The sequence below is a fragment of the Cinclus cinclus genome, chromosome 4, assembly GCF_963662255.1.
Source record: "Cinclus cinclus chromosome 4, bCinCin1.1, whole genome shotgun sequence".
Taxonomy (NCBI): domain Eukaryota; kingdom Metazoa; phylum Chordata; class Aves; order Passeriformes; family Cinclidae; genus Cinclus; species Cinclus cinclus.
The window spans coordinates 47,405,419-47,420,229 of record NC_085049.1 but is presented as its reverse complement, the minus strand read 5'-3'; positions in this window follow the sequence as shown (position 1 = coordinate 47,420,229).

Genomic DNA, 14,811 nt, shown 5'->3' with positions numbered 1-14,811 from the left:
ATAATTAGTGTCTTAAACTGTTTTCAGGGACAGAAAACTTTAGATGCTTTCCCAACAATATGTGGCAAATTTCATGGAGTGTCTGTTGAGTTGTGCTACCCACTCTTCTAATAAAAATGCTGTTTGTGTCTTTTCACTGGAAATTATTAAGGCTGTTTCCCATACCAAAAGCCATATTTTTTATTATTAAAATAAAGTGTCCTATTTTAAAATAAGAGGGAATTAGAATACTAAAATGCCTGAAAGGGTATGTGGAAGAGAAAATTTTGTTTTATGATGCATTGTGAAAAGCTTCAGATTTGACTGCATAAACATGAATGGTGGCTTTTCTTCAGAAAGTTTCTTTTCATATTCTTCGTCTCACTTATTCTTTTCTTATGCTGGTACTTAGCTTGAAAGAAAGCAGGTCATCCTTTTGCAGTTTTGAGGATGTCTGCTGTACTGAAAGTGCAGAGATGTTCACAGCATTTAGCCCCTTGGTCTGTGCACCATCTTGACTGATCTTGCTTTGTCATTTTGGTCAGGCATCCAAAGATGAGCATTGAATCTCAAAGGTTTTAGTAATCACACATGTATTTTGTAAAGCATATCTTCCTTTCCTGTACTTTGCTAATTGGTTTTCAAAACAAATAATTTATATTAAATATCTGTTTTCTTTATATTGCTGGGATTTTTTAACTAGAGCATAGCAATTATGTATTTTGTCAAACTGATATATAGCATTTCCTATCTACTCTGAAAGTATAAAACAGAAAAGTATTTTTTAAAAGGTGTAAAACAACCACCTCTCCCACAACAAAAATTAAATTAAAATAATCTTTTCTATTTTAAATGTTCTGACAGGTATGCTTTTCAATGTAATACATCTTGCTAAATCTGTAAAATTCTCAGTGTTAAGAAATAAAAATATATAGTTAATGAGAGAGAGACTTTGGTTTTCCTAGTCCTGTCACTGAAATTAACTGCATGTTGATGTGCATTTCTTAAACCCATGCAATTAAAATATAAAACTTTCCTCTAAGCTTGTCTGCCTAATTTTGAAATTACAGTCTGTTGTTTAAAGATTCCTCCTCTGAGACAGAATTTGTGTTTCATAGGAATTAAAGGGCAGTGCTGGAATGGATGATGAAATGAGGGACTTCAGTCCCCTGTGGCTGACTAGCATAGTCTAGATATAGTACTTCCTTGTTCTAATAACTTGTGTGTTTTTATGTCTGGATCCTTTGACTGTGGCCTCAAATGTAAGAAGTGTTGGAGGCTCTACTCTAAATCCTAAAATGAGGGATTTTGGGGGGTTCTTTTGGGGCTGCAAAATCCGTATGTATTTTACTACAGGGAAAGGAAGATTTTGTCAATGCATACTCTAAGCAAGAATTCTGACTCATGATTTTCTTGTTCCCCATTCCTGCTGGAATTTCTCTCACTGGAAATGTTTTGTTAATTAGTGTTCTTGGAACTGGTGATTCTGAGAAGAGCATGTAATTCTGAGAAGGGAATCTTTAGTTGGTTGTAGAGGGATCTGCTTATTAATGTGTCCATTCAAATAGCTGAAAAAAATGCCAAGTCGAATTTCTGTTAGTTTTTTAAAGTATCATGCTTTATTTAGGCTTTTTCTCTTAGGAGAATTGTACCAACAGATAAAACTGTAGCTCAATTTAATGAATGAAAGTGATTGCAAAATGAGGTATTGACATATTTCTTTATGCAATGCTTAATTTTATTGTGAAGCTTTTAGGAAAATTGTCCCACATTTTATGGAATGGAAAAATTCAAGATAAATAGATGTATACTAAGTGGGTCTGCTTGTCAGAAGAAGCTGTATAGGTGATATCTGTCACAAATTTATTTTGTTGTTATCATCGAAATGAGGTGCTGTTATAAGAACATAGCTTTGGTAAGTTTGCATTTTTTTTTAATCTGAAGACAGATCCCTAACAGGATAATCTAAGATAAATTGTAAATGTCAATATTTTCCTGAAAATGAAAGCAGTACTGTGGTAATTATGTGAAAGCTGCTATCTATGTAATTTCTATTAAGGTCATTTACACAGGTCCTGCTTGACCAACTTGATCTCCTTTTATGACCAAGTGAGCTGCCTAGTGGATGAGGGAAAGGCTTTGACTGTTGTCTGCCTGGACTTCAGTGAAGTCTTTGACGCCATTTCCCACAGCATTCACCTGGAGGAACTGGCTGCTCATGGTTTGGACAGGTGCACTGTTGGCTGGGTAAAAAACTGTCTGGATGGCTGGGTCCAAGCGGTTGGTGGTGAATGGAGATGCACCCAGCTGGTGACTGATCACTGGTGGTTTCCCCTGGGGCTCAGTAGTGGAGATAGTCCTGTTTAATGCCTTTTTTGATGATCTGTATGAGACAATCAACTACCCCCTTAGTAACTTTGCAGACTCTGTGGGAGTATTGGTCTGCTGGAGAATAGGAAGGCTCTGCAGAGGGATCTGGGTGGGATTAATAGGCTGAGGCCAATTGTATGAAGTCCTACACTTGGGCAATAAGGCCAAATGCCAGGTCCTACACTTGGGTCACAAGAGCCCCATGCAGTGCTACAGGCTGGGGACAGAGTGACTGGTAAGTGTCCTGGTAGAAAAGGACCTGGGGATGCTGGTTGGCAGTAACCAAACATGAGCCAGCGTGTGCCCAGGTGGCCAAGAAGACCAAAGGCATCCTGGCCTGTATCAGCAATGGTGTGGTCAGCAGGACCAGAGCAGGGATTGTTCCCCTGTCCTGTGCACTGGTGAGGCCACACCTCACCAGTTCTGGGCCCCTCACTACAAGAAGGACATTGAGGGGCTGGAGTGTATCCAGAGAAGGGCAGCAGCACTAAAGGGTCTAGAGAGTAAGGCATATGAGGTTCAGTGCAGAGAAGAGGCTCAGAAGAGATCTTATCACTCGCTACAGCCACCTGAAAGGAGGCTGTAGCCAGGTGGGGGTCAGCCTCTTCTCCCAAGTAACTAGAAACAGGACAAGAGGAAATAGCCTCAAGCTGCCTCAAGAAGGGAGGTTAAGATTGGACATCAGGAAAAACTTTTCACTGGAAGGGTGATTAAGCATTGGAACAGGCTACCCAGAGAGGTGATGGAGTAACCATCCCTTTAAGGGTAAAAGAAATGACTTAGCACATGGTGGTGTTTGATCAAAGGTTGGACTCTGATCTTGAAGGTCTTTCCCAGCCTCACTGATTCTGTGATCAGTTGTTGCCTCATCAGATGTGATATCTATAGCATTCATAAAAGTCACTTTCATCACAGTCTCTCATTGTCTAAACTCCAGATGGTGGCAAAGAATTCAAAGGAAATTCTTCCCAAGGTTTGCCCACCATGAGTGACTATTCAAACCAAGGTCTGTGATAACTGATTTTTCATTAAGAGTTGTCTCAATGGCCTGATTAATTGTGCTCTGATTTGCTCTTATTTACTTGTGAACGTTTTAATGAACCTGAATAATTTTCTTTAATCAATCCTTTGCAGCTTTAAAACCATCTGGAAATGTCTACTGGGTTTACTACCTTTAAATGTATTTCAAACAAAACTTTCTACATTTGCTATCTTTTAAAGAATTGACCATGTTTTCCAAATTAGAGTGTGTTTTTAGTTAAAGTGGGGCTCTCAAAGATTTTTCACTGAAACTCACTGCTTAATAAAGTAGTTGTCTTCATGACACCATGATTTACACTTCTGCTGAAAAGTTTCAGCAATTTGCTGTAATTGAGTGCATCAGAAGTGCATTATGGTGTGAACGTATTTTATCCTGTTAGATGTGCAGGCTCCCAGAAGAGAAGTAGAAATTAGTTAAGTGGTTTAACTCCTTATTCTTAAGGTCTGTAACTACTTCATGAAATGAATATGCACTGACACTGTAACCTGGAATGTTTAAGAGCACTTTGACAAATTGAAGCACAGGCACACAGAACAAACCTTCAGTAGCTTCACTTTGTCTGCTAATGGAAATTCAGCATCCTCACCAGGGATGGTTTTGTAGCTGAGAGGAGGCATTTTTACTGATTCACACTCAAAACCTCATTTCTCTTCCATAAGTTACTGCCAGGTGATCAAATTGTGTGCATCTTTGTGGCCAGAACATCAAAAAGATTAAAAATGTATCTACCACTGTGTGTTTGTAGGGACATCGTGTTTACTTTTGGAGTTTGGATTTTTGTTTTTATGGGCATTGGTTATTTGATTTGTTGGTTGGGGTTTTTCGTTTGTTTGTTCGTGCATTTTGGTTTTTATTGCTTGAGGGTTTTTTGTGAGGAGTTTTTTGCTAGTTTTATTTTTGGTTTGGTTTGGTTTTGAGCATGCTATCTCTACATAGTGAAAAAGCCAAGAACTGATTTCTGATGTGTGGAAGAAAACAGGTAAGTTTCTGTGACAGAAAAAGGAAGGTAGAAAAATCACATGATTTTTTTCCTTGATATTACTCTAATAGTTTATACGTCTTCTTCATACTTAGCAATTCAGAGACTGAGGTAGTTCAGTACTTGCTTTTCATGTTGTTATCCATCTTGTCTTGGAGAAGTTCAGTCAAAACTACTCTGTTGTAACCAACAGACATCTCCAGTGATGCAAGAGGTCTATTTAGGCTATTTGTTCCACGGGGGACATTTCAAAATATTAATCGGATTGGAAGGTACTTAGGAAAGAAATATGCTAAGACTACTTGCATGATGACCCTATGAAATATTTTTGTTTTGTGACTCCTGTATTTTAGTGGTGTCCCTTTTTGACTGTGAGGAACTTGAGGCCTAAAATGGATAAAAAATACCTTTGAGAAAAAAAAAATAGATCTGTTTATCACAGGTTTCTTAATGTTTATTAGAGCATCTGTTGAATTTACCTGGAATTTATAGTATCTTAACTACCTCTTTTCTGGGTATTTTTTCCCGTCCTCTCTCATGTGTTACATTTTGGATGGAATTATCTGGATATGTCCACAGAAACTTCAGTATCAACATTTGCTGCTGCTGTCAGACTTTGGTGTGTCCAGTCTCCCCAGAGGAGCAGCTTCAAGATGAGAAAAGTAATAGCCATTTCTTTCTGGTTTGATTTTTTGCAGGCGCCATTCTCACAAAAGATGTTTAATATTTTAATGGCTTTTGCTCACTTGTGTATGCTTTTTTTTTAGCTCCTGTCTTCTGACCTTTTACCGCCATTTCCACTCCCAGTTTTTGGAGAGAAGAGGAACATGAGAAATTCTGAAAAAGGTAGGAAAAATGTTTTTTAAGAAGGTGTGCTGTCTAGGTATCTAACTAATGAGGATTCTCCCTCTAAACACTTGATACTGCTTTCAAAATGCCCCTTTGAGTCATCTCAAAGAATTTCTTTGGTGGACTTCTTCCCAGTAGACAAAGACCTGAGAGGTTCTCCTGTGGGACAGCTGACACAAGCTGGCACAAGAACTGGTGGATGGCAGAGGGGAAGATGTCTGCCTTTCTTTGTGGGTACATTCTTCTCCCTCAGCCTTGTTTACTTCTGCATAGACCTGAGATAATTGGACAATAGTGCCACCTTTATCTTATCTCAAATTTCCTAAGGTCACTTAACTCACAGTCCAAAGTTCCAGTCGGGGCATATTTGGGGACGGGTGGGCTTCAGTGGTCAGAACTTCTTTATACAATTTTGCCAGAATGGGCAAAAAGTCTTTCATGACAATGTTGAAGCCATTAGCCATAACATTTCAGTCTCTCACACCCTCTTCCTTGGGCAGGCACACTTTCCACTAAACCAGATTGCTCAAAGCCCAATTCAGCCAGGCCTTGAACACTTCAAACTCTCTTTCCCCCCATATTTCTGTTATATGCCACATCTCACATTTGATTATATGAATACCTCTATTGAGGGAGTCTCCATAGGCTTTCTGGCAGTCAGTTCCAGTGCAGTCAACCATAGCCAATCCTAACTGTAGAGGCAACTTGGGGTTCAGCCTGAGGACCCCAGGAACATGGGAGGCTCATATTAGAAAGGTGTGAAAGGAGCAATGCTTGTTCTAAGCCATGCTCCCCTTGGCATTCCTTTTCCAGCCCTGGTATCCCTGGAGCTATAGGCTTTATAATTGTCTAAACCCTAGCACTAACCCTAATGGTGCCTGGGAACTTAGGCTGAGTTCCTCAGCACCCTGGGTGGACCAAATGAGGGGTCACAAATCTTGCTTTGGGATGAGCATGCCTTGGATGATAACTCCTTTACACTGCTGTATACTTCACATGGGGGAAACCCCATTCTGCTATAGTAAAGCACAGGTTAACATCAGTGGAAGCTAAAATAACAGCTTTGGAGATAGATCTTAAAGCAATAGTCCTTTCTTCTTACAACTTGTGTTGAATAAGTGAACACTTAATCACTCCTGTGTCTAATTCTGGAATCCTATGATTTGTCTTGGCATGAATTAAATCCTGCACTCACCGTGGTAAAATTATTCCCCTGAAGTAATTTCTTTTGACAATAGCATTTGCCTTGCAGATGCAGTGATTAACTGCAGGCTTCACTTGTGGATACTGCAGTTGTTTTCATCCTCTAGACAATCTTGAATTTTTCTCTGTTCTCGATGTTTCATGACCAAAGGAAGCAGCAACAGAACTCAAATAAGTGCTTGTAGTTTTCCTTTAGAACAATGATTTTTGGAAGTGCCTGATGTAGCAATACAGTTTAAACCAAGATATAATATTCTGCTTTTTATGGGTATAATATGCCTTTGAGAGATATCTGTTGTAGATATTATTGTTGCGTAGATCCAAGTAACCACAAGAAATAGGCAGGTATTTATTTATTTATTAAAACCAGTGCAGTGAGAAGGGAATCAGTTGTCAGTGCCAGATAATTAACGTTCCATATTCATTGTGGGGGTTTTTTTTGATACTTTGCCCCTTGTTTGAGACTATGTGATTTCTAAGTTCTCTTTCCAGTTTTATCTTGGTGTGCCTCCAAACTTTTCTTTTGGGAGCATCTTTCTTGGAAATGAGCTTCTTCAGTAACAGCCATAATGCTAAAATACGTTCAGAAATAAATCAAAATATGAACTAATATCCACTAAGAAAAGTCTCTTGGGAAAAGGATAGGAGACAGGACAGATGAAAACAAATAGTACCTGCAATCAGATTCCTAGTCTTTAATATTTTTTGTTCATTCATATCTTTTGACTTCTATCTTCCTTTTGGAATACCAGTCATAAAGCAAACACTACCTTGTAGTACTGGTCCATGTAAATACTCTTCCTTTACATCAAATCAGAAGAAATCTGTCTGAAAGAGATTTTACAAGGTTGTATACTACTATTATTCTGTATTATCTGAAAAAAACCCAGTTGTGCTGCTTTTTCATTTGTGACGGAGACTCCACCACATTCCCAGGTAATCTGTTCTATTGCTGTTACAAGTTGTCTGCTGATTGACCTGAATATTTCTTGCTATGGTTTAAGCTGATTACTGTTTCCGCTATCCCATCCTTCCCTTATGTAACAGCTTTGAAAACTATTATTGCACCCCCTTTGATCTGAAGTCTGCTACATATGGCTGGTCAGGGAAATTCCATTAACTGGACAGATGGAAGACCATTCTCATTTTTCTCCCATAAGTGCCAATTGGTACTTTCCTTGTGTTGAATTCAATGTTCTACATGAGGCGCAGTGCTCTCTCTGGTTAAGGTCTTGCCAGTGAGGCACTTGCATTATAGAGCTTACTTTTGTATCAGGTGTCTTTCCTCCCTCTCTCTTTCCTTTCACAACCTGAATTCACTAAGTCTTGCTGATATTGTGATTTTAACTCACAAATTTTCTTCTCAATAACTGATTTTTCTTGCATCATTTCAGTTGAGGTGAAACAGTGAAGTTCTACCATGCTTTGAGACACAGGGAGATGTTCCTGCTGGAAAACCTGGTGTGAACATCTCAGTTTTGTGGGAGCTTTGTGCTTCTGCCTTTTTTTCAGATTCCTAACAGGTTTGCATCAGCTTTACCTGACTAAAAGTATTATTTCTTCTTCTCAGTTTTGCTTTATAGGATACACGTTATTGAAATCCACAGCATAAACAAGAAATCTTTAATGGTAAATAAGGAAGAACTGAACAATTGTATTTTTTAATCATTATTTTTTAAGAGCAGGGGTAAGGGTAAAGGGAAGGAAAACCAAAATATAAGGTATTTTCAGCAGCTTTTGTCAGACACTCTATGTAAATAGTCTCTTACGCATTAAATAAATGTAATATGATTATGTATGCAGGTATTTATTAGAATAGGTTTTACCATTGCTTATTTTTGATACCATATAGAAATGGAATATACGGAAAATAATTTGTGTCAGCTGAAAATATCTTTATTAGACTTTGATATGTGTAGTAGTAATCCTGTTGCACTCTGATGCATAGAAATGCAGGTAAGACAAGCCAAAGCTTGCATCTCTACAACAATATTCAAGATGTAGGATGTCTATTATTTCCTGCTCTTCTCTTTATTTCTTTTACTTAAGTTAGGCTGCCTCTAACCTGGTGAAGTGAAAGGTTTTATTCAGTAAACATAGTGGAGGACTGCTGTTTCCACGTGACATTTTTCTTCAGCCCCCTTGTCAACTTACTACTGTATTAATGTCTGCAGTGCCTTCCTCCTCCTCCCATGTGAAGTTACTACCATAAATAATACATAAAACTGTGAACTGCCTTTCACCCTGCAGGAGCAGTCCACAAGGTTGCTTTAGACACTAGTCAGGATTATGCCAAGATTACTAACTTTTTAGTATTCTTTTTTGCTTAATTGCATTGTTGTCTCACTAAAATGAAAGGAGTACTAAAAACTGCAACTGTATTAGCTCCAAATAAACACAGACTACAAAATGTTCCTTTGCATTTTGACTTCAAGGCCCGTCTATGATAATTTGTTAGACTGAATCGTACTCTTGGGCTGTAGAGACTATTTGAATGAATATAGGCTGTGAATTTTTAACTCATATCTATGAGCAATTTAAAGGTGAAAAAATATGGTTTTGACACATAAAAATTCAACCCAGATTGAGGACATCATGATACTCAGTTTAGACTGAGTTTTAATTGCTAGTTTCTAATATCTGTCTTGATAAAAAGTATTCAGAAGCATCAAACAAGAATTGGCATGGTAGGTGTCAGTTTAGTGACCTAATAAAATGTAAATGGAAGCTGGTGTCATATCTGTGCTCCTGGAAATGCCCTATGTCCATTCTATACCATGAAGCTGATTTTCCTGTTGCCAAAACAGGATGTGGAGATGCTTTTCCCTTTAGGAGAGAGGATGAACCATTGGACTTCTTGTCCAGCTGTATTCTTGAATGCATTTTACCTAAGGGAAGGGCTGGGTGGCTGTAGGGTGGGAGCTGGCACATGGAACCTCCAATGAAATTTTAAGAATTAATATTAAAAGCCTAAGTCAAAGAGTTATTAAAAAATGTAAATGAACCTGATAAGTGGTGGTCTTTCCCCTCCCCCCCCCCATGATTAGCACAATATTCACATTAATTATGATTCTGCTAGATTTTAAATTAGAGCTTCCTTTTATGGAGGAGGAGTAGCAATCTTTCAGTCACAGTAGTAGGAGAAACTTAAAGGTATATTTAAGTCGGCAGCTCTGCTCTCAGAGCATGTCTTTTTGCATTTTTTCTTCTACTCTGCCTTTTCTTTTGCTGCTGAACCTTTTTGAGCTGAGACTGTTTCATTAATATGTTTTCTAGCTTTGAAGAGCCCAAAAGGTATGTCACGGCCTGAACTAGGCACAATACACACACTACTACTACTACTACTACTGGGATATAATCCTTGCCTCAGAAAATGTAAAATGTGAGTTGAAAAAAAAAATGAGACAGGGAAGAGATGAGGGTGGGAGACAGAGAATACTACGTTAATGTTACAAACAGCTCACTTTTAATGTAATAGCAAGCATCTCAAATTGCATCTTGCTTAACAAGTACCTATGGCAGCAATTTGTAGTGTGACAAGATTATTGAAAAGTCAGAACAAATCTTCAAGTCAGCATAGGCTAGCAGGAACACTAAGATAGCTCCCTAGACAGGTAAGGGTTTAAGATATTATGGGTATTTTCATCATTTAGGCAATTTGCAAGCAGATCTTTAGGAGCCATTATTTTTTAAAGAGGTCCTTTGAATCTCCCATGTGACACTTCCTGGCTGCATAGTTTTATAAAAAAAACAGTTGTTACATGGTGTGAGAATGCTTCTTCCATTTTGACAGTCAACATTTGCCAAAAAATCTAATGGGAAGGATTTTGTTGGCTTTGCATGTGTGCTGTTGCGAACCTTGATCTTGAGAAAAAGCAATATTATTTTCTTCTACTAAGAAGGGCTACTAACTCACTCGTAGCTAGGCTCTTTCTGCCAAGACTTCCCACCTCAGCATGACTTGCGCAGCTGCTTAAGACTCACTGGCACCTTCTTTCTGAGAAGGAAATGCTGATGATGCTACCTGCAGTGGATCTGGTGATTCCTATCTGGATCTCCTGTCTAGTAAGGTAATGGTTCCAGTTTAAGGGTCATAGCAGAAATCTGCAGCAGCACCTCTAACTTTGGCAAGCAAGACCGAAGCACAAGCAGAGGAGATGCAGTGTTTATCTCTTGAGAATGCTGTTCTGTTTCCATGGCAGTAGACAGCTCAGTCAAGATTTGGCCAATCTTGTCTGCAAAGTAGCACAAAAAAAATTAGGAGAGGAAAAACTTGACTGCAGCTGAATGGAGGCAGTCAAAATTAATCAAGCTTGCATGCACTGAGATTGGGTCTGCCATATGAGACTGCAGAAACTAAGAAGAAACCTTTTTGATTCCTGCACTGCTCAGGCATCTGATTTCAAATCTGCCTGCCTCAGTCAGTGATGCTCTGTAGGAGACTTCTGTGCCTTGAACCCTTGGAGTTGCCTTTCCAATAGGTGAACTATAGCCATTCACAGTGGGAAGACAAAAGTCTTGCCAAAAAAATTATTAAACTTTGAATCAATAGTAGAAAATTATTATTACAAAGTGTCCTCTATATATTGATGATCAATTATTATAATAAAAAATTACTGCTGCCTCAATGATCATCAGTGCAAACATCTTCAGAAGATGATCTATTAAAACATATCCCTTTATTCTTGAGGTATTACGGTCTCTTCCTAAAAAAATAATGAAAAAAATAGAGATTGCTAGTCATGGCAAGGAGGAAGATGATAGATGAGGTTCCCAGTTAACTTTGGTGAAATACAGAAACTAGGTGTAACGATGCCAGTCACCTGAAAACCTCTGTAGTCCTTATAGTGTTTTTCCATTGATTTTCGTAAAATGTGAGGGACGGTGTGCTGACTTCTTCAAATAAATCACTGTCATATGTAGATTATGTATCAGATTTGAACTGATTTTAGAAGGTTAGTAAAAGCTAGCATTAACTGAAATATTAGACTGCTTCCAAAATACTTTAATGAATGGGCCTAATCTTTTAAAAACACAGACTAGCTCTTCAACAACCCTTTGAATATCAATTAGGTAGTAGATAGAGTATATGCTGGATGACAGATAATTTAATTTACCAAAATAAAAGTGCAAAGGTCTCTTTTATATTTTTTTCCCTACAAGTCAAAATATGTCCAAGTAAGTTTGGTCACTTCAAAGACTTAAAAAGTAACTATCAGTTTAAATTTTTTGCAAGGTTGTTTTGTGGTACATATACAGTCCCCTATAAATTGGCTGTTTCTTAATGCAGTCTTTGCCAATGAAATGAAAATGACAGATGTTGCAGAGCAAAGTGTGCTACAGACATTTCTATTTTGTTTAGGGTTGTTGTTGTGGTTGGTTTGGGATTTTTTGGTCTCTGTTCTGAAGAAACTTCTGAAATTAGATAATAAAGCACTTCTCTTTAGACAAGTTTAGTTCTTTCAGAGCATGCTCTTCTGTAGTTGAAGAAATTTAACTGTCCTGCAATCTAGGAGATTGTTTATTATTTATATTAGGTGAATGCTTAAGACTTGCAACCAGATGAGGCCCTCACTATACTGACACAAAATTTTATTATTTATGTGCTGCCCAAAAACTTCAGTTAAAATTAACAAGAAGGAAAAAACCAGAAAACCATAGAAATTTTAGAAGTAGAATTTCCCAAAATTTTCATTAGACTGCCAGGAAACAGAAACTCCTCCAAGTTGGTGGAGGCTATCTTGGTTCTGCTGGCCATGCTGTAAGACAAGATACATGGTTTTGACATTTCCCCATTTTCCATCTCTCTGTGCTTTCTGAATAAAAATGGAAAGCTTTATTCCTTTTGAATGAAGAAAGCTTGTACCTGAGAGCTGTTTGGAGGTACTGCATTCATTTTCCTGTCTCTTGGGACTCTGCATGCTTGACAAGGACATTCCAAAATCTGTTTCTTTCAGTCTCTGCAAGTACTAAGAGTATCTGGAAGAAGCTCAGTCCATGTATTTACACTTGAACTAATGAGTAAATATCTGTTGAGGAGCTCAGTACTGTTCTCACTGCCTAATGAGTCTTTACAAAGACACTGTCTTGCTGAGAGTGCCAGACCCTCAGAAGTGGCATCATATCCTGGCTAGCTGCGAATGGGAAAAACACATCACTGACCTTTACCTGCAATCAAAAGAAATTTTCAGGATAGATCAAAAAATAATTTCAAATATTTTAGCACTGGACACTAAAAAATGTAAGTGTGGACAAAGCCTGAGGCAATACCTCCTTTTATAAGCAGAATGTAATATCCTAAAGCTCTTGAGAAAATCTGCATCCCACAAACGTGAATCAGCACTGACAAAGATACTTGAATCACAGCAGAAACAGGTGAGTAATCTTGCCTTCCACCATCTTGCATTGCTAAAACCTCTGGCATTAGTACAGGGTGGGGGGGGGGGCAAAGAACACCCCACGGTCATGAAGGAAAAAGGCAGTGACTTGAAGACTCTGGTGAGGTTGACACTTGGGCAAAGGCCATGTACAATTTATGCCTGATCCAAAGGAACAATGGAATCAAAAGTGAATGGTGACTTTCTAAGGGAGAAGCAGGTGAGAGGTGAGAGCAAGTTCCCCTGAGAACAGGTACTTTGGATCTGAATGTTTATGAGCCTGGAGGAGGTGATCTATTGGAAAGGCTGCACTTGCCTGTGTGTGTTCTTCTAGCATCCCAGGCAACACAATCCTGAGGTGGGGGATTTTCACTTGAACACACCAACCTCTCCCTTTCTTTTGAAGTGAGAAACCCAAAGCCAGTTGTAATGTATATACACTTTGGAATTCCATCCCCACCACTAGGGAAGGCAAAGATTTAATCACATAGTCTGGGTTGTAGTGGGGATTCTTAATTATGCAATGCAATTAGTGCTCACCTGTTTTTTTTGTTTTTTTTTCTACCATGTCAATCTCTTCTGAGGAGACCCCAGTCTTATGATCCCTATTTTTAATTTCCTTGATAAACATCATATATAAGAACCTTTTCCAGGTTTTCATTTTTTAATGAGAGACACTGCATTCCCCAGAATTTCACAACAAGCTGAAATTTGGGGGAAAGCATAGGAAGCACACCTGTCTGTATAAAGCCTCTCATAGGGAGAACTCCTGCGTGCTAGTGCAGGACTAAGAGTAGGCCGACTTCATAATAACTTTCACATTTTGTACATCTGTCTTTTCCCATCTTACTTTTATTTATATTTCTCTACAATAAGACTTTTTTCAATAATTTTGTGTTATTGATCAAACCAAATTTATATCTCAACTGCAGAAACTAAAAATGCAATCCTGCACCGGAATTTAAAAATAATGACAACTTCCTGCTTGTTGTCTTTTGAACTTCATCCAATTTAACTACACCATGGCTCCTTACAGTTCTATTTCAGAGATATTTACTTAATCTATTAATTCATGTATTTTTGCAGTTTCAGAGTAAGATTCTGACTGATCATCAGTGTACTTCAGTATAATGTGGCTTCCATGTTCTGCAAGATGTGTAATGAATTAGTACATGTAATTGTAAATATTGGAGACAATTATAAATAATAAGGGAAAATAGAAAAATACATGAAAAGAAAACAAGTAGAAGCTTAGTAAAATGCTAATGACAGTGGACATTTAAAATAATTAATTTACTTCATAATCAACTAAATTAATGTAAATTATAATTTATCTCTTGCACTGTCCTCAGTTATAATTTTTGATTATAAAATTGATTGTTTTTTGTTTCCCAATTACAACATCATATGAATATGAAATAGTGATCTGCACTAGAAAAACCTGGTGGCTTCAACCTCTCATGTCCTCCTCAGATGGCAGATGTTATCTGGCCAGGTTAACCTTCCCAGAGACCCCTAGTTTACAGGGACAGACCTCCTCCAGAAGGTGATTCAGAGCATTTGCTGAGGTAAGAGCCCTCATTCAGAGCATGACTTTAGCTGAGGTACAGTGTGTTTATCCTCTAGTTTGCTTTTCTTTTGTGCAAATCCCTTCTTCCATTTACTCTTGTTGTTAGACAGCTGGTAACCCAATGACTTCACATTACAGTACTCAAGCTTGCAAAAAAAAGATTGCTCCCAGTAAGTAAAATGCTCATTTGCCTTGGGTTTCTCATAGTGATCCTTATATCTAATTTTACTGCTTTGCTGGTTAAAACCATAACATAGGACCTTTCCCTTTGTAAAGGAATTATTAGCCATCAGGGAAAATCAGTTGCACATTGCTCAGTATCACTCAGTTCCTCAAATAAAGCCCCAAATTCTGACCTACAGAAATGTTTCCACTTGTCTTTTAAATGAATATGTTTGAGCATGCGTGTAAATAGTTTTTGGGTGTGTTGGGGCTTTTTCTC